Source organism: Saccopteryx bilineata, chromosome X, assembly GCF_036850765.1.
Source record: "Saccopteryx bilineata isolate mSacBil1 chromosome X, mSacBil1_pri_phased_curated, whole genome shotgun sequence".
Taxonomy (NCBI): domain Eukaryota; kingdom Metazoa; phylum Chordata; class Mammalia; order Chiroptera; family Emballonuridae; genus Saccopteryx; species Saccopteryx bilineata.
This window is the reverse complement of record NC_089502.1, coordinates 42,430,598-42,457,433: the sequence shown is the minus strand read 5'-3', so window position 1 is coordinate 42,457,433 and position 26,836 is coordinate 42,430,598. Positions and strand designations below refer to the sequence as shown.

Below are 26,836 nucleotides of genomic sequence, written 5' to 3'. Positions count from 1 at the left end.
AATCACTGAAAGTAATCTGTCTTCCCATCTTCCATGGAACTATGAAGAGATCAGAACTCAGTCTCCTTATATGGCCACATTAGCCCTGAGAAATCAAAAGCTATTAGGCGAAGCTTCTGTGAATGTTAGAGCCAGACAGCCACGTCAACCAGCTGCTGGAAGTTATGCTGCACAGAGGCAGTGTGTGTGTGTGTGTGGGGGGGGGGGGCGACCAGGAAAAAAAGCTGTGCTAAGGAAAAAGGGGAAAGCTGCTTAGCCCTCTGTATGTAAGGTTCATGTGAGGCAAACACACTGTCAGTGCATGTTGACCAGAAACACAGAGGAGAATTTAAGGTCAAATAGTACCTTCTACCTTCAGGATGCCAGATTTACAAGTGTAAATGTATCAAAAACCAAAGGCCTAACCTGATCAGGTGGTGGCACAGTGGATAGAGCATTGGACTGGGACACAGAGGACCCAGGTTTGAAACCCTGAGGCTGCCGGATTGAGCACAGGCTCATCTGGTTTGAGCACAGCTCACCAGCTCATAGTCATTGGCTTGAGTAAGGGGTCACTCGGTCTGCTGTAGCCCTTCCCCTCTCATCAGGGCACATACGAGAAAGCAATCAATGAACAACTAAGGAGCTACAAAGAATTGATGCTTCTCATCTCTCTCTCTTCCTATCTATCTGTCCCTATCTGTCCCTCTCTCTGTCTCTTTCACAAAAACAAAACAAAACAAAACAAAAAAACCCCAGAGGCCTATGGTTGCCATGGAGACTAATACCTGAAAAAAATCTTGCAGGCTATATCAGAGAAACTAGCTGAAGTTTCTTCAGGCTAAGTTTGAGCAGCTTGAGCTAAAATACTACCCAGACCAGACTGGGCAGGATGGGGCAGATTCATGATTTGTCATGATTTGAGGGCCACTAAAAGAACTCTCTGAAAAGGCAGACAGGTAAGGGCTCAAAGGAAACTAGCCTGGACCTATTAATAATTAAGTGAAGCTCAGAGTCAGCAATAAGCATGTTGACAGATTTAAGGTGATGATAATACTCCCATTCTTCAAAACTTTCCTACTATCTTGGGGTTTGAAATCACTCTGGTCTGATGACCATGTGATATTTGGATTTTTTTCTTAATTGAGAAGCAAGGAGGCAGATAGACAGACTCCTGCATGTGCCCTGACCAAGGCTCCACCCAGCAAGCCCCCTACCGAGCAATATTCTGTCCATCTGGGGGTGTTGCTCCGAGTTATTTTAGCGCCTGAGGCAGAAGCCATGGAGCCAACCTCAGCGCCAGGGGCCAACATGCTCTAACCGAGCCATAGCTGCAAGAGAGGAAAAGAGAGAGAGAGAGACAGGAGAGGGGGAGGGGTGGAGAAGCAGATGGGCGCTTCTCCTATGTGTCCTGAGTGGGAATCAAAACCAGGACTTCCATATGCCAGGACAATGCACTACCACTGAACCAATCGGCCAGGGCCCATTTGCATTTTAAAAAAGATTTATTTTTTATTAAAAATAGAAAGATTTTTATCTGTTTCAGGGATCGAAGAATTTGTGTCTGTGTGTTTCAGTAAGTGGAACTTCATCCATCTTCCAGCTCAACCAGGTCCAGGGGGAAGAGTAGTCAGTGATGACTGTGACTACTATAAATGAATCAAATCCCAACAGCATAAGGGAGAATAACAACAACAAAAAAGAACAAGGCTATGCAGATTCATTCTTGAAGAGAAAAGAGCCATGGACCTTTAACTAACATAATATGGCATATGTTACAGAATCATGGAATTCAGTGTGGCAAGAAGCAGAGAGCATCAGAGATCATGAGAATAGGGGTTTGCATTCCAGCACTGCCCACATTTTCTGTTGATCTGGCGCATATCATTTCAGCTCTCTGGGTCTCAGGTTTCTCATCCATAAAATTAGAGCTGTCATATCTGTTCTACCTACCTGTTGAAAATTACATTATTGTCCCAATTCTTTGCCTCTTCCACAATCTTTGCCAACTGACGCATTTCTTCCTAAAATACTGGAGTGTATCTCTTTCATTGAAGGTGGGTTTGATCATGTAACTTGTTTTGGCTAATTGGAGGATGTGGAAGTGACATCCTGAGACAATTATGAACCCAGGCCTTAAGACACATTGTTTCTGTTTACTCTTGCATCTCTGCCTTATCCATGAAAATAATATGCTCAGGCTAGCCAGATAAAGAACATGTGAAGCACAGCTACTCCCAGCCTAGACCAGGCAACCTCCAGCTTGCCACAGACAACTGACCAGGGTCCAATGAACCTGCAGACTGACAAGAAATAAATGTTATTTTAAGCCACTGAGTTTTAGGGTGCTCTGTTACATAGTGGCAGCTAATTGATATGATAACTTGGAGAGGCTATAGGAGTCTCAAATAAGACAATATATGAGAATAATTTTTGAAAATTTCTTAGATTTATGCAAATGCTATTCACTATTTTAAGAGTGGCTAAGTAGCTTGAAGGGCTAGAATTCTAGGATAGAGTGTAATTTGGTCAAGCTCTGTTACTTCAGGTTTTCATTGAAAGGGTCCCATTTGCCACAAGAAAACTAGGGAAGCTAAGTCCCAAGGTTCCACTTCAGTAAACTAACTCATCCTGAGGGCATGGTTTCTCCTGAGTTCTTGTTCGAGCACTTGCAAAAAGACAAAGTGCAGAGTAAAAAGAGATGCTAAAATTAAAATTAGAAATGAGAAACCTTGCAGACTTCTTCAAACAGAACAGGATGCCAACAAGCTCTTTACACTGCCTCTTCAAATACTTGTTCTGTTCACTGAATCAGCCATAAAATTCACCAGTGTGGGTGGAGTCTTGTGGGCTGTGGCCAGCAGGCCTGCTGGGCAATAATTCCATCAGCTCTCTATTCCAAGCAACTGTCTCTGAGAGTTCCAAAAGCTAAATACAGGAAAACCACACCAGCCACAGGGTTCATTAACTAATAAACCTTTGATGGAAAGCAGAATCTCACACGGTTGTTTCTGGTACAAAACTTCCCCAAAGGAGGGGGACAGATGTACTTAAAAATCTCATCAGGCTGACCAAAGATGCTCCTATCCTTCAGAATTTACTTCAGAGTTGGGTCAGACCAGTATTTCTACCAATAAAATAAATACCAGAAGGGATATTTAGAAGACCTTGGCAAGAAAAGTATAAGTAAATATAAGAGCACAGGCAGTAGTATTTTGAGAAGTATTATTAACTAGGCTCAGTAGAATAAAAAGTAAATTATTTACTCTCCTAAGGATTCAGGGCCGACTCTGCCATTTAAAGGAGAGAAGAATGACCATCTTCTGCTTTAGCTACAAGTAACTAGCTTACGAGTCATATGCCAAGGCTTGAAACACAGCCAGAAATATGAATCATAACCAGATGCAGCCCCAGAAAGTTCCTACCTTGGGGGTATATAAAGGGAGAAAAAAAAAAACACCTGTTCTCTTTATTGGCAGCTGGATTTGCTAATTCTCACAATATGCAACTTTCCAAAGGGAATTCTCTCCTTCACAAAGAATGAGAAGGAACGAAATAATTTAAATTACTTTACTTCTCTGATATTTACCTTGTGAAATCCATCCCTCATCCATTTGCCTTGGGCAAGGGAGAGTCTACAGTGGATGCATTCCCTAATTATTCAGTTGCCTTCAGGAACACCCAAGAACCCCACCAAGAACCTTCCTCTAATCACAATACCTTAATAAATTCCTTTTGATCAGACTCCTTACTACCATCCTACCAAACTCAAAGCTTGCAACCCTTTCTATCTTTTACTCCCACATCTAGTAAGTTCTTCAAATTTGCCTTTTCTTCAGATGGATCTCTTGATTCGTTCTGATCCTCTGACCTTCCTATACACTGCTCTATGATCAGCTCTGTGCTCTCAATGTTTCTTAAGTGTAACAACAGCCTGTTAGCTTCTTGTTTTCTAGATTTTTCTCTACCTTTTCTTCATGTTGTACTAAGGTCATCTTCCTTGCTTACCATTTAAAAAATCAGTTCATTTTCCTTCATTTCAAGGAATGAAAATGATTCCTGGTTTATTTTCTTCTTCTTTTTCTTCTTTTTTTTATTAAGTAAGAGGCAGGAAGGCAGAGAGATAGACTCCTGCATGCACCCCAACCAGGATCTACCCTATGGGGCAATGCTCTGCAACTGAGCTATTTTCGTGCCTAAGGTGAAGCCATGGAGCCATCCTCAGCACCCAGGGCCAACTTCCTGGAATGATCCATGGCTACAAGGATGGAAGAAAGAGAGTGAGAGAGAGAGAGAAGAGAGAGAGAAGGAAGAGGGGAAGAGAAGAAGATGGGTGCTTCTCCTGTGTGCCCTGACTGGGAATCGAACCCAGGACTTCCACACACCAGGCCAATGCTCTACCGCTGAGCCAACCAGCCAGAGCAGATTCCTGGTTTCTTACAGCATCAAAACCCCTAACTTTAGACTGATGCCTAGAACACTAATTTCCACCTTTGAAATGGCTCAATTTCCTTGCTTGGAATGGTCCTTGAGACCTCTTTAACACTCTTATCACTCCTTGTATGCAGAGCCAGACCTCCTCAATACTCCTATCAACACATGTATGCAGAGCCAGTCTCAAATTTCTATCTCCTCATAAAAATGCTGTAATAATACTAATGACATAACTAGAAACCTAATTAAAAACCAACCAACCAAACAACAACAAAAACAAGATAAGCAGGAGGACTCTTACTCTTACTGGCAGTTTTATTAGTGGTTTCTTCAGCAATGCCTTTTTCACACATCCCTACTTTGCTTTTACAATATGACCCCTTTAATTCAAGATGGCATTCTCTACCTTGACCTGCCAGAGGTTCTAAACCTTGACTGCTTATTAGAATCATTCTGGGAAGCTTTTAAAACACTAGATACCTAGGTTGTGTCACACTTTATTAAATCAAAATATCTAGGGTTGGTGATTCTCAAGTATCAGTATTTTAAAAATTGTTCCTGGTGATTCTATGGTTCATAACCACCAGTCCAGATAATCACTAAAATTTCGTACCATATTTACTACTGTTTAAAATTTCAGCTCTAGATATCTATTTTTTGTGTGTGTGAACAAGAAAGACAAGTATAAAGAGAGGTGAGAAGCATCAACTTATAGTTACAGTACTTTAGTTGTTTATTGATTGCATTCTTATACAGTGTGTCCATAAAATCATGGTGCACTTTTGACCGGTCACAGGAAAACAACAAAAGACGATAGAAATGTGGAATCTGCACCAAATAAAAGGAAAACCCTTCCAGTTTCATACCTATTCAGTGCAGTTTGATGTGGCTCATGCACAGATTTTTTAGGGTTCCTTAGGTAGCTATCCCATATAGCCTCTACAGACTCATCACTGACTGATGGCCTAGCAGAACGAGGTTTCTCCACCAAACTGCCGGTTTCCTTCAACTGCTTATCCCACCGAATAATGTTATTCCTATGTGGTGGCGCTTTGTTATAAATGTGCTGATATTCATGTTGCACTTTGGTCACGGATTTGAATTTAGCAAGCCATAGAACACACTCAACTTTCCTCTATACCGTCCACATCTTGACTGACATGGCCGTGGGCTGCTCCACTGTAACACAGTGTTACATCATCATCTGCGCATGCGCACGTGCTGCCACATCATCCTACAGAAACTGGGAGGGTTTTCCTTTTATTTGGTGCAGATTTCACATTTATTTCTATCGTCTTTTGTTGCTTTCCTGTGACCAGTCAAAAGTGCACCATGACTTTACGGACACACTGTATGTGCCTTGACCCGGGTGGGGGAGGTTCCAGCCAAGCTGGTGACCCCTTGCTCAAGCCTGTGATTTTGCACTCAAGTTGGTGAGCCTGTGCTCAAGCTGGCGACCTCGGAGTTTCTAACCTTGGTCCTCAGCATCCCAGGCTGACATTCTATCTACTGTGCCACTGTCTGGGCAGGCTCAGTGTTTCATTTCCTTAATCAAGATCTGTCAATGGTATATCTCCACCTCTATCTCTATCTGCATTGCATCTGTATCTAGATCTATCTATATCATATCTGTATCTATACTTAAAGCTGTATTTATTTATATCTAAATATGCTATATTAAATGAAAAATATAGGTTAGAGAAGAATATGGTATATTTACATATAAATTTTAATTTTTTAATTTTTTTTACAGAGACAGAGAGAGTCAGAAAGAGGGATAGACAGGGACAGACAGACAGGAATGGAGAGAAATGAGAAGCATCAATAATCAGTTTTTCCTTGCACATTGCGACACCTTAGTTGTTCATTGATTGCTTTCTCATATGTGCCTTGACCATGGGCCTTCAGCAGACCGAGTAACCCCTTGCTTGAGCCAGCGACCTTGGGTCCAAGCTGGTGAACTTTTTGCTCAAACCAGATGAGCCCGCGCTCAAGCTGGTGACCTCGGGGTCTTGAACCTGGGTCCTCTGCATCCCAGTCCGACGCTCTATCCACTGCATCACTGCCTGGTCAGGCTACATATAAATTTTATATGTGTATTATCTCTGTATTATTACATAAACAATTTCTTTATAATTAACAGCTTAAAACAACAAAATTTGCTGTCACAGTTTTCAGGAGCCCAAGCATGACTTAACTGCTGCTAAGGGTCCCTCACTGTTTTAAGATGTAGGTTTGGTTATCAATCAAGTATGGCGAGGCCAACAGATAGGAAAGGACACTCACTGAAACAGATACAGTGTAATTTGTTACCATAGTTCCCAGGAGTGGGGGCACAGCATGCAACTTGGGGAAATATCAGGAATGGTTAGGAGGCAGAAGCAATGAGCAAGAACTTTTATTGTAGTTTCCATGGAAAAGGTAAGGCAAAGCAGAGTGAGCAGGTTTAGGATTGGCTAGTTTGATCAATTTCAGAGGGTTCTGGGTTATAGGAGCTGTCAGTATTGTCTGGTACCAGGGCCTGGGATGATGAGGCAGAGAAATATTGCCTCCAGAATGTAAGGGACAGATAGGTAAGGCGGTTTAGATATGGGCTCTGGGTTAGTTTGTATATGAAAAGTGCCCTCTTAGCCAAGTTACTTACTATCTCTAAGAACTGGCTAACCCTGAGGAAGACAGTCTCCCCCCAGACAGCAAGACCCAGGTGCCAAAGCATCAAAACTACAGAAAATAAGAAAATACAGTTAATATACTCATTAGGTTGAAATCACAGTATCAAACAAGGCTGTGATGAAAGCTCACTACTTATTGGCAAAATTCAATTCCTTGTGGTTTAAGGATGGAAGTCTCCGAGATCTTGCTCACTAACAGCTAAGGGCTACTCTCCGCTTTCAGAGAGGCTGCTTTCATGTCCTAGCTATATGGTCCTTTCACAATACAAAGATTCTTCTTCAAAACCTGTTGAAAAATTTTTTTTTAATTCTTATATAATGTAACAATCTCATCACCTTTGCCATATAATGTAACTTAATCAAGGGAGTGACAAAATATCAGTCATGGGTCTGCACAAATTAAAAGAGAGAGTATATAGGATATATAGCCAGGGAGCAAGAATCTTAGAATTCTTCTTTCCATAATATGGTATTATGTATATGTACATATGTGTACAAAAATATAGAAAATGTTAACATAAGTCAGCTTTTTTGAGGAGCTTTCAGATGATATTCTTTTTTTAATATTCATTTTTATTCACAAAGTACATATTACTTTAGAAGCAAAGGAAGAAAATGAGAAAGAAAAACAGAAGGAAGAAAGGAAGGAAGGGAGGGAGGAAGGAAAGAAGGAAAGAAAAGGGGAAGAAGAAGGCAAGCAAGAACCTCCAGTTGTTTGCTGAACTAAGCATAAATTCATCTGTTCAAAACAGGTTCTCCATAATATAATCCCAACTTTGCTCAAGGATACACCTTCTAATACCCCTTCAAATGATCCCATATTCAAGGTAAACTATGTACCCTGGCCCACATTTTGCCCTGTGCTTTTCTACCTGTATGGCACACACATATTATTCCACTGCTTATCTCTCTGCAGACTTATTTGTAATCTACCATGAGGTTGTCACTCTTGCTTTTGAAATTCCTAAACGATAAAGCATAGAGGTTAAGCTCTCAAAGTCCAAGGTCATACTGCTTAGGTTCTACTCCTGGCTATTGCTACTTTCTAGCTAGGAAATTTAGGATAAATTGTATAAGCTTTAATAAGTCAGGACCACTGCTCAGATGAGATAAAGTGATTGGGAAACTAAGAGAGTTAATCCAAAGGAAATTAGCAGAGTGTGAACACTGCAATTAAAGTATCTATATAGGAAATCCAAAAGACACTACATATGCCTTTAGAAGGAAATCAATTGCTTAGGATTGAGATTGCAATGAGGATGAAAATTAGTGGAGCTTTGAAGTTCAATGCCCAAAATGTAACTTTTCCCTTGGAAAATTCCCAGCCCAAATCACAGACACTAAATATTAGCGAATGCTCCATGAAACCAGGCAACCTGGTCATTGATGCATTCCAGGCTGTTTCTACAAAATAGAGGGCTCTTCGCATTTAGATTTTTTTGTGGTAATGTATGAATATGTTAATTCCAAGTGAGGAAATTTCATCTGAGTTTTTCTTTTTTTGAGAATTAAATTTATCCAAGAAAAACAACTATCTCTTTTGGCAATCAATATCCTCCATATATGACAGTCAGATTATGAGAGGCAAAACAAAGAATACTATTATTTAGCCCTGTGCTTAAGAGGAACAGAGTACCACACTTTCTGTTTATGCATACTAAGATTGCCAAACCCTGCCAGGATGGCTGAGAAGTGAAGACTCCACCAAATGATATATGAAACTAGCATTTTTCTGGTAAACCAAGTTAACTTACCCTTGACCTGGACTCTGATTCACAAATCTCTTTTTTTTTTAAGTGAGAGACAGAGAGAGAGACAGAAAGAGGTACAGATAGGGACAGACAGACAGGAAGGGAGAGAGATGAGAAGCATCAATTTTTTGTTGTAGTACCTTAGCTGTTCATTGATTACTTTCGTACATGTGCTTTGAACAAGGGGTTACAGCTGAACCAGTGACCCCTTGCTCAAACTAGTGACCTTGGGCTCAAGCCAGCAACCTTTGAGTTCAAGTCAATGACCATGGGGTCATGTTTATGCTCCCACGCTCAAGTTAGTGATCCCATGCTCAAGCTGGTGAGACTGCCCTCAAGCCTCGGGCTTCAAACCTGGATCTCATCCCAGGCTGACACTCTGTCCACTGTACCACCACCTGGTAAGGCCTCATTTTCTTTTTTTCTTTTTTGCCTATATAATAATTGGGAGCCACATCAATAAAATATATCACTTCATGTTTCAAAGAAATAGCTATATTATTATTTTTTCCTTTTTCCAAGTGAAAAGAAGGGAGATAGAGAGACAAACTTCCTCATGTGTCCTGACTTGGATCCACCAAGCAACCCTGCCAGGGGCTGATGCTTTGTCCACCTGGCACCATGCTTGTAACTGAACTATTTTTAGCACCTGAGGTGGAGGCTACAGAGCCATCCTCAGTGCCCAAGGCTGATGCATTCAAACCAATTGAGCCATGGCTGGGGGAGGAGAAGAAAGAGAGAAAGAGAGAGAGAGAAAAAAAGAGAGAGAGAGAGAGGTGGGGAATGGGGCTGAGAAACAGATGGTCGCTTCTCCTGTGTTCCTTGACAGGGAATTGAACCCGGGACATCCACACACTGGGCCAAAGCTCTATCACTGAGCCAATGGGCCAGGGTTTATTATTTTGTAATTTAAAAAAATTCATTGATTTGAGAATGAGAAGGAGAGGGAGAGGGAAAGAGAGAGAAGAATCAATTAGTTGTTCCACTTAATGGTTCCATTTAGTTACGCACTCATTGGTCACTTTGCTTCTCATATGTGTCCTGAACCATCCCTATGGACCCATGACCTCAGTGCAGCAGGATGACACTCTCTCTATCTTCTGAACCACCTGGTCAGGGCAAAATAGCTATATTATTAAGATTTATCATCCCCTGTCCAGTTTGCTCAGTAATACAGTGTTGGCCTGGACTGTGGATGTCCAGGTTCAATTCCTACTCATGGTTTACAGGAGAAACACCTATCTGCTTCTCCACCCCTCTCCCTCTTGCTTCTCTCTCTCTCTTTTTCTTCTCCTCCTGTCCTGCAGCCATGGCTCGATTGGAGCAAGTTGGCCCCAAACGCTGATGATGGCTCCATGGCCTCTGCCTCTGGTGCTAAAAAATGGCTCTGGTTGCAACTGAGCAAGAGCCCCAGATGGGTAGAGCATTGCCCCCTAGTAGGCTTGCTAGGTGGATCACAGTTAGGGTGCATGTGGGAGTCTCTCTCTGCCTCCCCTACTCTCACTGAATAAAAAAATTTAAAAAACTAAAAAAAATTAAGAATTTATTTTGCACCTACTATGTTCCAAATACTTTACACATATTATCTCAGTTAATCCTCAGAATTCTACTAGCTAGGTATTCTTATCCTCTTGTTAAAGATGAGGACCTATAGGCGGTGGCACAGTGGATGGAACATTGGACTGGGATGCAGAGGACCCAGATTCAAAATCCCGAGGTCACCAGCTTGAGCACAGGTTCATAAGGCTTGAGCAGCGGCTCATCAGGCTTGAGCGTGGAGTCGCGGTTTGAGCGTGGGGTCATAGACATGACCCCAAGGTCACTGTCTTGAAGCCCAAGGTTGCTGGCATGAGCAAGGGGTCACTTGCTCTGCTGTAGCCCTCCTGGTCAAGGCACATATGAGAAAGCAATCAATGAACAACTAAGGAGACTAAGGAGCCACAAGAAGAATTAATGTTTCTCATCTCTCTCCCTTCCTGTCTGTTTGTCCCTATCTGTTCTTCTCTCTGTCTCTCTCTTTGTCTCTGTCACAAAAAAAGAAAAAAAAAGATGAGGACCCATTTAGGAACAAGAGAATGTAAGGCTGAACAGATAGATTCCTTACTGTTCTCTCATTTTTTCTGGTCTCCAGGAATGACTCAGGACCTAAAGCACTTGCCTCAGGATACCGAAAGCAAATTCTTCCTGCTTCGAAGTCAAGTGGCTATTCTAAAGTCAGCAGGCCACTCTGGTAATTTAGAAGTGTCTGCTGCTAGGCTGACTGGTGGTATAGATAAGTGGATCACTAGAATCAGAAAACTGAGTATTGCAGCTTCTAATAATCTATAGACCCTCAACCAAATTCCCTTCCTCTTCTGGGGCTCTGCTTCCTCATTTGTAACATGAGAGGGTGGAACTAGATTCATGGCTTGCAATTTTTTGAAAGCTATAGAATCTTTGTTACAGAAACAAAATCTTGTATAAAGTCAAATCAGTGCCACTGATTAAAAGGGGTGAAGGCAAGAAGGGCAGAGGCAACCTTTGAAGCCCCTGCTGAATCTCAGGGCCTGTAGGTACACTATCTGAAAATAGATTTGTACTAGGTGATAACTAAAGATCCTTTCTAGCTGTAACATTTGATGGTTCATAAAGTGGATAGTTCACTCTTAGAATTTGCAGTGCATTTTTCCTTTTCCTAAACTGAAAATAGAGCATCATCCAATATTCCGAGCATGCCTTGTCCATCTTATATTTCTAAGTCGGTAGAAAATGTTATTAAAGCCCCAAACTTTTGAGATTCTTCTACATCTCCAGGGACAGGGAAAGCTTACTTAAAGACTACAGGTATGGCTATCAGATGGAGACAGTTGCCAAAAGCTTATACTTCAGTACTTAGCTCAGAGATGCACTGTTAGTAGGTATTCAGTAAATACTTGCTATGTACCTGTTGGTTCAGAGGGAATGTTGGCTTTGGGGTATCTGTAACTTAATACAAACATCTTCATTTGGCTTTAGACCCTCTAAAAATGTGAGAAGAAAGCGAGTCTCAAAGACTATCATTCTAGCCTCACCAATAACTACAGCTGCCCTGTTGTGGAATCACCTGACATTTTGATTACAGGGAATGGCAGGACACAATGCTTTATAGCTACAGTACCTTTTTTTTAATGAGAGGAAGGGAAATGGAGAGACAGACTCCTACATGTACCCTGACTGGGATCCACCAGGCAACTCCCATCTGGGGCTCATGTCAGAACAAACAGATACACTTTCAGCACCTGAGGCTGATGCCCTTGGACAAACCAAGCTATCCTCAGCACCCAGGGCCAATGCTCAAACCAGTTGAGCCACTGGTCGTAAAAGGGGATGATAGAAAGAAGGGGAGAGAGAGGGGGAGAGAAGCAAAAGGTTGTTTCTTATGTGTGCCCTGACCAGTGATCAAACCTGGGACATTCACACACCAGGCCGATGCTCTATCCACTGAGTCATCCAGCCAGGGTCAGCTACAGAACTTTTTAAAAAACCTTTAAAATCTACCATGACATACAAAGTGACAAGAATGTATTAGACACCAAATTCCAAGAAAAAAGAGGGCTTGGGAAGAACATAGAGCCCTTATAATCGAGGGTGCTGCATGAAGAAGATTGTAATTTGTTCTCTGAAAAGTATTTTGGGTTATACAAGACAGCATCTGAAGAGCTGCACTTGAGAAATGAGAGCTAGATGAAGAAACTCAAAATGCAGAAGCAAAAAGAATTACAACACGTTCAATAGGTTTAGTGGTATATTTATTGATTTGCTAACACTACTCCATTGCCCTGCTTGACTGGTAGAGAGAGGACAAATAGCTCTTGTGCTTTAGGTTTAGTCAACTGAATAGAAAGATACAAAGACTTAAAGATGAATCGTCCTTTTGTATATTATTTGGTGAAGCTCTCAACAAGATTTTTCTTAAAGACCACAAAAAAAAACCCCACTTTAATTTGCCTCATTTGGTATACTTTACATATCTGGAGCCATCCAGTTTAAAGAATGTTAGGTTTTCTAAATAAATAAAAAGAGGCATCAGAAAGACAGGCACTAAGGTAGTAAAAGTTTGCAATTTACAGTGTTAAAGGTCACTGACGGTTCTTGTGTTCACTCCAAACTTTTGATAGTTATGGTCAATGAAGGGTTAGTTAAAATAAATGGAACAAATTTCTAGTTTTCAGAGTTCATAAAGCATGACATTTCAAATGCACCTCCATGCCTAACAAAGGTCTACTTTTTACTTTCACCTGGAAAACAACTTAACCTTTTATTATCCATTTCTTATTGGGTGGGAACACCCACTCAATCTTATGAGTTATTTTCCCTTTAAATCAATGTACCACGCCTACTTCTATTTTATCCAAACAGCAAGGTTTTACTGAAAACAAAATTGTACCTGAGAAATAGCATTTTGTCAAGTCAAAACCATCTGCTTTTACCAAGTGGCTCAGATGTGTATATTCTGGGTCTACTGGGTGTTCAATGAGAAGTTAAGTTAGGAAGGGCACTGTAGGTTAGTGGATGTGTTCCCTCAATCTACTCCACTGTGCCTTCCGTGAACAGGTTCATAGTAGCAGAGCTTAAAGGGAAAGAGGCTTCCCCTGCGTTCACAAGCTGGAGTCCCAATTAACACTGTAAATTCCATCCCAACCTCTTCCACCAAAGCAATTCTCTAGATTGTTAATTTTCTTTACAAATGCTATACTTCCAAAATCACTATTATTTGGTGTAAAAAATAATGATGGCAATGATACTGAAAATAGATAACAGTGTGATTACAGAAGGAAAGAGCTTATATGGGGAGAAAGTGAACATGTGATATTGCAGTGTCTGAGCAGAAGGTTGTTAAAGCAACCAAAGCCGTTAGCAACTGGAAAGTGCTTCAGCCTGAATTCCTGCAGATCTTTTAGTCTAAGGTGCTCAAGATAGCAGCTAGTGTGGATGCTCTATAGGAATATTCAGTGAGCCAGCCATACACTTGGTTTGCAGCTTGAAAAATGTTGCCATTTTTCAGCAATACTTTCTTGTCTGACAAAACCAGATCAGTTGTGTGTCCACCCACAACCTCTTAAAAACTGTGAAATCCACTCTGACATTATGAGAACAATACCTCCAGAAACACTGAAAGACTATTCAAAATGATCAACAAGCATAATAACCAAGTTATTGGAAATTTAGGAATAGTTATATAGCCAACCAAAAGAAACTCCAGGTAGGAGTTACATGGTCCATAGAAAAGACTGTATCTCTCATGTGCCAATTTGTTCTCCACCATGGAGAAAACATTGGGGTTCCAGGGCATACAGTATGGATGTCCCTGTTAAAGTTGGTTTTAGCTGCAGGTGTTAGTGACTTTATTAGAAACGAAAGTGAGCTGTTTCAGGACTGGGGCATAAACACACAGAATGACCTTGGTCTTTTTTGGCCAGGATAAACACAAGCATAAGTTAAACAAAATGTTAAACTCCAATTCTAGCTTGGTGTCACTGATTGGGGAAATGGAGTAACTCTGGCAGTTTGTTTGAGATAAACTCAAAAAGTAATGGAGGTATGAGAGCTAGAAGTCAAACAACTCCAGAATAAATTAATCAGATTTTTAATTTCTGACAATAAAAACAGAGGTGCAGTCTCAGTATTTTTTGTGTGTTCTAATAAAATTGTGTTTTAGATACTTAAATGGAATATTATTTTCACCTGTCACAGAACATGCTTTTGATTTTTTTCTATTAAAAAAATGTAAAAACTGGTCTAACTCACAAACTGTGGCCCATGATTCTAGATGGGGAAACAGAGAGTTTAGAGCCCAGAGCTACTGCTCACACATCGAGATAGAGATAGGCAGGATCAGAAGTGTCAGTCTCTGATTCCATGCTGGCGGTTGTGGTCAGGGAGCTGAGAAATCATTATTTTTCTCATTCTTGGTCCCGTCACATACAGAAATGGTCTCTGGAGTTATAAGACCAGGAGACAGGGTCAGGCCCCAGGGAGAGACGTGAGTGCCTGGTAGTGCTAGAGCTCAAGTCCTGGGGAAGTGTCCACTCCTTCTCGGGGTGGAACTTGGCACAGGTACAGGTGCAGGTCTTCCTCCGCCTGCTTTAAGCACTCAGCTGCCTTCTTCTTTACAGCTTCCCAGTGGACAGGCAATGGGTCACTGGGAACTCCCTGAGGCAGGATATGCACACCGTCCTGGTAACCCTGCAGAGTTGCAGGGCAGGCACTCACTCGCCTTCTCATTCTGCAGGACCTGGGTGATGAGCTCTGTGGCTTGGCTCAGATAGGCAGGGCTGTGTCCTCCTGGCTCCTAGAGTTCTTGGTTCAGCTTCTCAAACTCTGCCTACATTGTTGTCAGTTCACCTATGTGGATAAGACTGGGGCCTGCAGCCCCTTCCTTGGAGAAAAGGTCAAAGAGTCAAGCTTGTCCTAGTGTGGGGCCTCCCTTGGGCAGGGGGATTAGACACCTCCTTAGTGCTCCCACAGTTAAAAAGGAGACCCATGGCCTTCCAGGAAAGGCTGGATGGCAGGGGTTCTGATTGCACCTCCAATTCCTCAAGGCCGCTCTTCTCTGTGGGGAGTGGCTGGAGCAACCAGAACTCATCAGGGAGTATTGTTGGGATGAGAGGGGATGGCAAAACGTGCAGGTTTCTGAACACCTCAGAGGGCCATGTCACCACCCCACACCGGAATAACACCTTGAGCTGGAGGCTGTTGTTGAGTGTGGGGCTATAAAGAATGAAGTGAAGCAAGTCCTCACCCTGCTTTTACTGCCCCTCAATCAGAGAAACTTCAATTTGCCAAACAGCCAGACCTGAGGGAAAGCAGACAAATCCTTCAGGCATCAGTAGGGTTTCGCTGTGTGTAGGCCAGGTCCCTGTGCAGCTTCAGTCGCTACACTGCTTCCAGATCACCATCTCCTGGACATCCTCTGGGTCCCTTTTGGAGATGAACTTGGTGTAGCCTTTGGGGCGGAGCTGGCAGTCGTATTCTATGTAGTGCAGCAAGAAGTCATCTTTTCCCTGGCAGGACATGGCAAGCCAGCTGGGGCTGAGTTGACCGCTGGACAGGCTCATTATTTTTAAGCCAGAAATCATAATGTTATTCAAACTGGATCAGAACCTCTCCTGCATTTATATGGGTTTGAACTTAAAAAGTAATGATGGCCAGTTGTCCCCCTATTTTGCTTCTTCCATTCTTCACCGAGAACTCTGACATTTTAACTGGGCACTGAGACATCCAGAATAAAAAATTAGTATTTTTGTTCTCAATCGCAGGTATGACCCTGAGACTACATTCTGACCAATGGAATGTACAGAGAAGTGATGTCATGTCATGTCTTTAAATGGAGGACATATTCTTTTCAACTAGTTTCCAATCCTGCTGGCTGGAATAAAGATATGATGCTTGGAGTTCGAGCAGCCATTTTGGACAATAGCTTGGACATGTTATGTTGAGAATGATAGGGCAACAAGACAAAAGGACCCTTGTTATTGTGGAGCTTCCATAGAAGCCCTGAATTGCCTACCTGGACTTTTATATTTTTTTGGACATTGAGTTTTTCAGTTCTAGAAGTTCTACACCTGCTCACAAAAATTAGGGGATCAAGAAACATGCAGATACTCCAGTAGTTTCAGCCTTTTGTATACAGTAGTGCATTTTCACCAATGAAATAAAAGTTGGTTTTGCATCTCATTTGCATAATTGAACAACTTTCTTTGACTTGTTTGCTTTTCTGATGTTCTTGTTTAATAAAAAAAATCAAATGCTTCCTTTTTTTATTGCTTCATATTCATTTTGAAATATTCCCTAATTTTTGTGAGCAATATATTTGAGTCTTTTTAATGTCTTTCATGTCTTTACTTAACATGTTCAATCTTTCCTTTAGCTTCTAAGACATATGCAAAACAGTTATAATAACTGTATAAAAGTCTTTGTCTTCTAATCCTATCTGTAGTATTTCTGGGTTGGTTATCATTGATTGATTTTTCTCTTTACTATGGGTTGTATTTTCTTTCTTCTTTTGAATGCCTGGTAGTTTTCAACTGGATGTCGGATGTGAATTTTATCTTGTTGGATGACGGGTATTTTATATTTTTATAAATAGTCTTGGATTTCCTTCTGGAGCTCAGTTAAGTTACTCAAGAACAGTTTGAGCCTTTCAAGGCCTGTTTTGAAACTTCATCAAGCAGATCTAAAACAGCCTTGAGTCTGGGACTAATTTGGCATCAGTACTGAGCCAAGACACTTTTGAATACTCTGACGCTTTATGAATTGAGAGTTTCAATTCTGGCTGGTGGGAACAACAAGCACTATTACTAGTCTTGTGTGATCTCTGAAGATTGTTCCTCCTGCTCCTTTTGGGTGGTCCTTTTCCTGGACTTATATACATGTGTTGATCAGCATGCAGCAGAAGATTGAAGATCGGTTCTTTGTTTTTCAATTCTGCCCCCCTCCCCGCAGTATTTTGTCCTGCAAATTCTATCTGCCTATTTTTCCCACCTTCTGGATCCTTCTTTTCATCTACCTGGCCCTGCCTAAGCTTCCATTCCCTGTACCACTGCTTGGAAATTCTCTCCAGGCAGTAAGCCGGGACAATCAGAGGGCTCAACTTGTTTGTGTCCTGTCTCTCAGAGATCACTGTTATTAGTTGCCTGGTGTCCAATGTCTAAAGACTATTCTTTTCATTTTGTCTGTTTTTTCACAGGTTTCAGGTAGGAGGATAAATCCAGTCCCTGTTACTCCATCTTGGCCAGAACTATGGACTTTTACACCAGAGAGAAATAAATGGTTGTATTGTCTAGCCCACTGTTATTTTGGGTTTTCTGTTATTTGCAGCCAAGTCTAATCCTAACAAATACAGGGCTGATTCTTGATTTATTCAGAGCAGTTTCTGAGTGTAATATAGAGAAACTAAGATTTTTAGAATAACCAGAGGCTTTAATAGTGCCTGAGTAAGGTCAAATACCTGGATGAAAACTGAAAGCTCTGTCATTTCTCTTGAGAAGAGTGGTGCTTAAGCAGCCAAATCAATCCCAACTTGTGTCACTTTTTGCTTAGTGGGATTATTTTCTCCTTCATTGATATAGTACAATTGGAGGTAAACTTATTCAGTAAACTTTCCTTGAATATCTATGTAGTCTAGGCACTAGGCTTTGTTCTAGGGATACACATACATATAGGCTGGGACAAAAGTCTCCAACAGCAGTTCACAATTTAGATAAGATCTCTTGTCATGTGAATTACTCATGAATCTGGCTAAGAGGCTTACTGTCAGTTTTTTTTTTTTAATTTTAATAATGTCATCTTCTATTTTTTTCTTTTATTTACAGAAAAATCCTTTCCAACCTATGGTTCTGCAATGAAACATATAATTATACTTTCAGTAATAAAGTAATTTATACTTTCAACACAAAGAAGCTTCTCACGAAATAAGATATTCACACAAACTCAAAGCTTTACCAGTACCAACGAAGTGAAGAAATAAGTTGGACACCACCCTAACCAAATGATTAAGCTTAACATCACAACTAGTGATGGGGAAAACAACATCGTGTTCCTACTGTTGTGAGGCACTGAGAAGGACATAGCATTGTAGAAAACGAAAAGATTCAACTTTAGTGTATTGATGAGAAATAATCAGGCAAATCCAAATGAGACACATTCTGTAAAACAGGCGTTCCCCAAACTATGGCCCGCGGGCCGCATGCGGCCCCCTGAGGTCATTTATCTGGCCCCCGCCGCACTTCCGAAAGGGGCACCTCTTTCATTGGTGGTCAGTGAGAGGAGCACTGTATGTGGCGGCCCTCCAATGGTCTGAGGGACAGTGAACTGGCCCCCTGTGTAAAAAGTTTGGGGACCCCTGCTAAAAGAACTGGCCTGAAGTGTTCAAAAATGTTAATGTCATAAAAAATAGAGAGAGGAAAAAAGAATAGGGTCAGGGGTTCTAGAATAAAGGAGATCAAGGAGACTGAAAACTAAAGGCAATGCATAATATTTTATTAGATTCTGTATTTAAAAAAAAACGAACACCAAAGATATAAAGGTCATCACTGAAACAACTGGGGAAGTTTGAATGCAGAAGTTATACCTATACACTCTATCAGAGTTATACTTACTGAGTGTATTGATGATACCATACTTATATAAAAAAGTGCCCTTGAATTTTGAAGATTTTTACTCAAGTATTTAGTGGTGAAGAGTCAAAGTATCTGCAACTAACATTTGAACAGTTCATAAAATAAAGGGGGATAGAAATAGCAGGAGGGGGCAAAGGGGATGAAATGGGAATGGAAAGAGACTTTGCATGGGGCATGGGGCACGATGTGGAAGGCAGAAGGTGTTATGCTGAATAGGACACTTGAAACCATGTCAACACAATAAATTAAACAAGTATGAACAAATATTAAGAATTAAATATCTAGGTGGAGAGTACATATGTATGCTCATTGTTCTATTCTAACTTTTCTGAAGATTTAAAAACATTCAAAATGAAAGATAGTGGGGAAAATGAAAAGCTTGTGACAAGTAAAAAACAAATCTAATCCCTATTATAGGTGTTAGCTTTGGCTTTACTGAGAGGCTTCACTGGAGGCCAGACCAGGACTTGCAGGCAGTAACCAGAAGCTCTTCTGTTCCTCTGGGTCTTTTCTAAGTTGCTTAACAGTGTAAACTATCCTAACCCATTAGCTTGTACTCCCATCTCCCTCCCTTTTTCATGTATTGAAACCAAGATCCTTGAATAATGCCCATACTTTAATTCTTACTGAATTTACACTGCTCACAAAAATTAGGGGATCAAGGAACATGCAGATACTCCAGTACTTTCATCCTTTTGTATACAGTAGTGCATTTTCACCAATGAAATAAAAGTTGGTTTTGCATCTCATTTGCATTATTGAACAGCTTTTTCTGACTTGCTGTCTGCTTTTCTGATGTTCTTGTTTAATAAAAAAAATCAAATGCTTCTTTTTTTATCGCTTTGTATTCATTTTGAAATATACTTTAATTTTTGTTAGCAGTATATCTAAACTCAGGAGAGTAACTGAGTCAAAGTTAGTACTCCACTTCTAGTGGTGTGTTGGAACTGGTATGCACTGACTTGTTCTGGCTAGCACTGGTTTATACCAGCACATTGTATTGGCAGTTTGAAATCAACCCTGGTGGAAGTATTTACAACGTGGATATCTATCTGCCCATGTTACAAAGCAGGGTCCCTCTCTCTCCTCTCCCAAAGTCAGTGGTGAAATATTTACCAGAACACTCCTGAATTTAATTCTGAACTTGTGAAAGGTGTCCTCCAAATCTTATAATTATTTGATAACCTTTCTAAAGGCTCTTGAAGTTATCTAAGAATTGCTAACCAAAGATCCCATAGAATACTTCCTGGTAGCCTCTATTTAGTCTAAAAGCCAGCTTTGATTATACTGACAATGTAGGTAGGAAAAAGGTAGTCTACAATGAAGAGAAAAAATCAATTTGGCTATACCCTCATCAAAAACACTTTTAACTGGTTGGCAATTTAATGAAGTGGAAAAGAGTGCTGGACAAGAGAAAACAATCCTATCACTCAGTGACTGTATAAACTTAGCCAAGGCGATTAACCTCTCTGAGCTACAATTTTCTCATCTGTAAAATGGGGGCATTAATAGAAGTACTTATCTTATAGAGTTACTATTAGGAGGTGTGATATTCCCATATCTGAACTCTCAAATTGAGAAAAGTAATCAATCACATATAATGATTAGTCCTAATGTTTAATGAGTGTTTACTAATTTATTTAGACACATAATCTCACTTAAACTTTGCTACAATTCTGTAAGATTGGTCTTGTTAAACTTCTCTTGATCTTAAAACTGTGCCCAAAGCAATGTAGTATGCACCTAGTAAATGTTTATTTGTACTGCAGTCCCTTGTATTTGTGGATAATTGAATTTAGTCTGCATAATGACCTGGTAAATAAGCAAAATCAGTGTTTATAGCCTTAACTGAGCCTTAAAAGATCTTACTAATAAAGAGCAGAGCAGGCAGTGAATTATGCCCTTTGAACTCCCAGTTTAGTGCTCTGTTCCTGCATCATTTTGGTCATGACACTAGCTATTTTCCGGTCTCAATTTTCTTAAATCTGGGGTGACCAACTCATCTCAGTTTGCACAGGAATTTCCCAGTTTTAATCATATCTTGGGAAATTCCTCAGTCCTGGATAAACCAGGATGATTTATCTCCTAACTTGAGTCTGCCCTCTCAATACACAGAATAGACTTAAGACTCTTCTTAAGAATACTTACCTGGGCTCTGGCCAGTTGGCTAAGTGGTAGAGTGTTGGCCTGGAATGTGGAAGTCCCAGGTTTGATTCCCAGTCAGGGCACACAGGAGAAGTGACCATATGCTTCTCCACTTCTCTCCCTCTTTCTTCTCTCTCTCTCTCTCTCTCTCTCTCACTCTTCCCCTCCCACAGCCATATCTCAGTTGGCTCAAGTGAGTTGGCCTTGGGCGCTGAAGATGGATCCATGGCCTCAGGTGCTAAATAATGGCACTGGTTGCAGCTGAGCAGCAGCCCCAGATGGGCAGAGCATGGCTCCGTAAGGGACTTGTTAAGTGGATCTCAGTCGGGGTGCATGCGGGAATCTGTCTCTCTACCTCCACTCCTCTCACTTATAAAAAAAAGAATACCTACCTGGCCTTGCTACTAAAGTGTCACTTCATTCCTTCAACTCTCATTACCAACTTATTTAAGTATACTATCTCATTTTTGAGGACTCCTCTTCTTTTACCTGTCCAAAATTTCTCCCGTAATTTTACCTCTTGGTGATAACCACTGGTAACTTTTTTTTTTTTACAGAGACAGAGAGAGAGTCAGAGAGAAGGACAGAAAGAGACCAACAGACAGGAACAGAGAGAGATGAGAAGCATCAATCATCAGCTTTTCATTGCAACACCTTAGTTGTGCATTGCGGCACCTTAGTTGTTCATTGATTGCTTTCTCATATGTGCCTTGACCGTGGGCCTTCAGCAGACCGAGTAACCCCTTGCTCGAGCCAGCGACCTTGGGGTCTTGACCCTGGGTCTTCTGCATCCCAGTCCTACGCTCTATCCACTGCTCCACCACCTGGTCAGACTGGTAACTTTTTTAGTGTATGTTCTTCTAGTCTTTTTTAAAAGTTGGATATGTATTATAATTATTATCATTACAAACCTATGACCACACTTTATAAATATTTGTTTCCCATAATTCTCATTTAACATTTTTTCACAAGCATTTTAGCATTTTTTAAGTCATTAAACATTTTTTCAAAAAAATCATGCTAATAACTATATGATATTCCTCTGCAAATACCATATATTTTTACTTTACTATTCTCTTATTGTATAAATTTTAAGCTTTTCCCATTTTTAATGTTATAAATAAGGAGCCGATGAATATTTTAATTCATAATTATTTTTGTTCTGCTTTACTTATTTCTTTCAATTAAATTTATAAGAGCAAAATTACTGAGTCAAAGGCTCTGAACATTTTTAAGGTTATTGACACATACAGTACTGCCAAAATGCAGAGAGGATTAACTGGGAAAGAAAATTGCCAGTATTATAGAAATGGTTTGAAAAATACTGAGTGACTGTGGTCCTTCAGTTTGTACATGGCTCTGTGTAGAGAACTTAGATTATTTCGGAAAACACTTTAAAGTTAAAATCTAAGAAGGTAAAAAATGTTTAGTTAATGTGTGTTGTATTGTTTATTTTAGAAGGCATTTTGTTTTTAGATAAAAAAGATAATACTGCAGGGCCCCTTTTATAATCATGTAGATTGTACCTATGCCCATTAAAAGGTACATGGCTTGATTCTATTATTTAGAATTATTGTAGCCCTACTGTAATTGTATTTTTGCTAATGTAACAAATTCTTCTTCATATTTTTAATTTATTTGATAGTGTCCTTGGTCTGAAACATAATTATAACCTTGTTCTTAAAAAAGCAATCTTCGTTGTATGCTACTTTCAGGATTGAATTGAATATATAGTCAAGAGCAGGCACCAATTATACCATCATTTTTTCCTCCTCCCAGTGACCACTAGAGGGGGGAATGCATTCCGAGGTAACTCACAGCATCTCCTCTCTATCCTCCAAAAAGACCATGGTGGTTTCCAACAGGGACCACACACCCAACCCTGTCACACTCCTCAGCTATTTCCTGCTTAGGCTATTTCTGTAACACCCAAAATTTATCCTTGCAAAACGAGGCCACCTCTTAGAAGAATTGTTGTCCTTTAATTTACCAAAAAGTTACAGAGGACTTTAAAGAAGAAAGAGGTATCTCATCCTGCATGTTGCATTTTCTTTATAGATCAAGGGGAGCAGATAAAAAATTTAAAGGTAGAGAGATAAGAGCGACTATTCTATTTTTGACCACTGAAAATTAGAATATGTGAGGTAATCAAGACACAAATTCCTGGACATATCTACTGATAGGACAAAGGCAACTTGTGTGAAACAAGAGAACTAAAACTTTGAAAATCACTGCAGTAACTTGCCTCATTCCAATCTAGAATCTCTTGTAGCCCCTCCCTGAGAGTATCAGCCCCACCTCAGATTCCTAGTATTGATCAAGTTCGGTCCTCTGGTATTTGCTCATAGATTGTGTAGTGACATCTTGCTATTTGAATCCTCGCTGACTGGTCAGTCTAGAAACGTTTGCATTGTACATTGGAATTGATAACCTGGCTTGAAATCTATATTACGATTCTCATCCCAAGCAGCTAACTTTCAAATAGCTCATTATACTCTCAAATATATTTGGGCCTTTGCCTCTAACCAACCACATAAATCTGCCACGACTACTTGATCTTCTCAGGCAGGCCAAACCCAATCTGACATTAGACAACTACTGACTATGCTCAATATCTTACAGGTCAAGTGAAGATTTACTTTTTTGATGAAAACAGGGAATCACTGTAGTTTATTAAAGAGGGAAATTCTGACTTCTATGAAGAAAGAAGTTAGAATTTAAAGCCAAAAGTGATTTTTGTGTTTTTAGTCGATTAAACTGGCAAGAATATGCAGGAACTATTTACCTTGATTGGTATACTACCTGACACACTATCATTCACTTCCTTGTATAATAAACACTTTTAATCAAAGCTTGCCTTGTGGGAAGGCAGCCTAGGGAGATTCTAGACTCTAGAATTCTCCTTTCTAGCCATTCACTAATGCCACCAAAATAACTATCACCATTTATTGAGCATGTACTTTCTTTCAAGGTGTTGAATTGTACATTTAGCATATATATGCAGTTTAGCCTTCATAGCGGTCTTGTGATGTGTGTACTATTGTTATTTCCATTTTATACATGAGGAAACTGAGACTCATAGGGTTAACTGCTCAGAGTAACACATTTAACATTGAGAAACCAAACCAAAACTTAAAATCCAACCTTGCACTTGACCAAGTGGTTACACAGTAAACAGAGCATCAGCTTGGGATGCTGAGGACCCAGGTTCCAAACTCTAAAGTCACCGGCTTGTGCGTGTGATCATAGACATGACCCTATGGTTGCTGGCTTGAGCCCAAATGTTGCTGGCATTAGCAAGTGGTCACTGACTTGGCTTGAGCCTTCCAGTCAAGGAACACATGAGAAAAAAATCAATGAACCACAAAAGTGATGAAACTATGGTTGATGCTTCTCATAGCTCTCCTTTCCTGTCTGTCTCTGTCTCTCTTTCTCTCACACAAGCACTAGAAAAATATTCAAGCTTTCTGCCAAAGTTCTGTTCATATCACTATGCTAAATAATGGTTTACTATAAACAAAATAAGCCTAAAATGATATAACATATTAAAGCTTTATAGTTCTTTTATACCTTCAATACAGATCAATGCCACCAGCTAAAAGCAGATTTTGACTGGAGAACTGTTGGCTATAAATTAGTGTGTGTAGGAAGGAGGCATAGGTAAGAGAACGGCAGTTGCTAGGGACATTAAAGCCATCAATTCCTTGAGGAACCAAAAGTTAGGAAGGAAGGAAGTAGAAGAGAGAAGCAAGGAAGTTATACTTTTCCATTTGGTGTCCCTGTTAATGAAAATAATAATGAACCATGGTACAAATAAAAGGCCATTAGGGATGCAAGAAGAGATGCATGGGTTTTGGGGCCAGAGAGATATTTGATTCTCAACTCTACCACTTTCATGCTATGGGATCTTGGCAAATCACTTAACCTCTCTACCTCTTTATTTCCTTATTTGTAAAATGAGATTGAAAATAAATACCTACTCTCCGGGGTTACTGTGAAAATTAAGTGAGACAGGGTGATGAAATGTAATGGAAATAGCTGTGATGGTTAGACAACCTAGTGAATATGCTAAAAGCCACTGAATTGTACACTTTGAAAGGGCAAAATTTGTGGTATAATATCTATAATCTCATTAAAATATTAAATGAGACAGTGTATATAAAATATCTAGTACACTGCTTGGCAAAGAGTAAATACTTCATAAATGGTAAATTATTATCTTATTGGTATATGTTATCTTTATAGCTTTTATGATGATGATGATGATGATGATGATGATGGAAAAGATGATAAACATTATCTCTGATAGCTCTGAAAGCAATCTTTATAGCTTAGTAAGAAAAATATGTCTCTGTGAGCACGTTAGTCAAGAGGTGATGAGTGGGTGGTTTCAGGGTATATTTGGATCACAGATGGGATTACTAAGATAGAAGTTCATTTGGCATCTACAGGAGGCTCAGGGGACCCAGGCAGCTGGGTCACCTTTCCAGAATGAATAACAACTTCCCCCTTGGGCTCTATCAACACTTCTTTCAGGAGCCTTGGCTATATGCGGATCCAGATGGATGTTGGTGAATCGTTGACTAATAATAATAAACTGCAAAAAGCCACCAACAACACAGCCAGTTGGAAAATCATGGTAGCCTTTATGCCACTTCTCTGTTTATTAAGCACCCACTGAAAGGCTTAAGAAACAAGAGTGTTGTTAAAAAAAATGTTTACAAAATTTAGAAAAAAATTTAAGTTTTAAAAGAACTTTGAGTTGATGACAAGTTCAAACTCAAAAAATAATGTTGATTTGAAAATGAAGTTGTATGAACATAATTTCTTTTGAAGTCAATGATTTGGGTTTTGAAAATTTAAAAAGATCTTTGGTTATTTACTTTAGCTAGTTAAAAATTTTCTCTGCACTTGGGCAAGTCCTATCTGACAACTTACAGATAGGCTGACCCATCTGTAATGCACACTGCTTACTGAATTTGGGCTGTAATGCAAGTGAGCAAGAGTGTAGGTTTTGGATGGTCAGGGACTGGAAACATATGGGTTTTATTTAATAACATTTCTTAGTCAAGGTCCAGGCTGTTGACATTTTGTTTAGAGTAGATGGTGAAGTACAGGAAGGAAATGCCAGCCATCATTTAATGCCACAGTTGGCAGTAGTTAATGGCATTGCCTATTACAAAAACTAGACACCGTATTTTTAATGAGAAAAAAACAACAACCTGGTTCAAATAACCCATTTTCATTCAAAATGCTACCAAATTATGCTATTGGAATGATCAGTGACACATAATATATGCTCTGAATGCTCATAAGTTTTTTAATTAAATTTTGTTCTTTTTGCAATGGCTACCCCTAAGGGACTTAATTCTCAGGCTAATATAAGCACCACTTGCAAATTTGTAAAGATGGTGGTAGAAGTTTATTTGTGCACAAAGTTGCTCAAAGTTCAAGATGACTAAAAAATGAAGTTCAACCAGTACTGTGAGTAAAGTTAATTTATGTTGCTTACTCTTCCAAATCCAACAGATAAGCTCAGTTCATGCTAACATTTGGCCATAGTTTACTTTCTCCCTATATTTGGGAAAGAAGGATTGGAATGATTAATGGGTGAGAATTGCTATTTCCCACCTTTCATGGTCTCATCATGTATGAACAGGGGAGAAAAATGGCTTGAATGTGATTCTCTTCTTGATACCTATTCCCAAGAGTCTCT

General features: G+C 40.0%; 1 protein-coding gene and 1 pseudogene across 1 annotated transcript in view; both read right to left on the bottom strand.

The window, feature by feature from the left end:
• Positions 1 to 26,836, bottom strand: part of COL4A6 (collagen type IV alpha 6 chain) — a 413,946-nt gene that overhangs the window by 150,342 nt on the left and 236,768 nt on the right. The window lies entirely within an intron of this gene.
• Positions 14,855 to 15,870, bottom strand: LOC136317266 (sorting nexin-15 pseudogene; annotated as a pseudogene).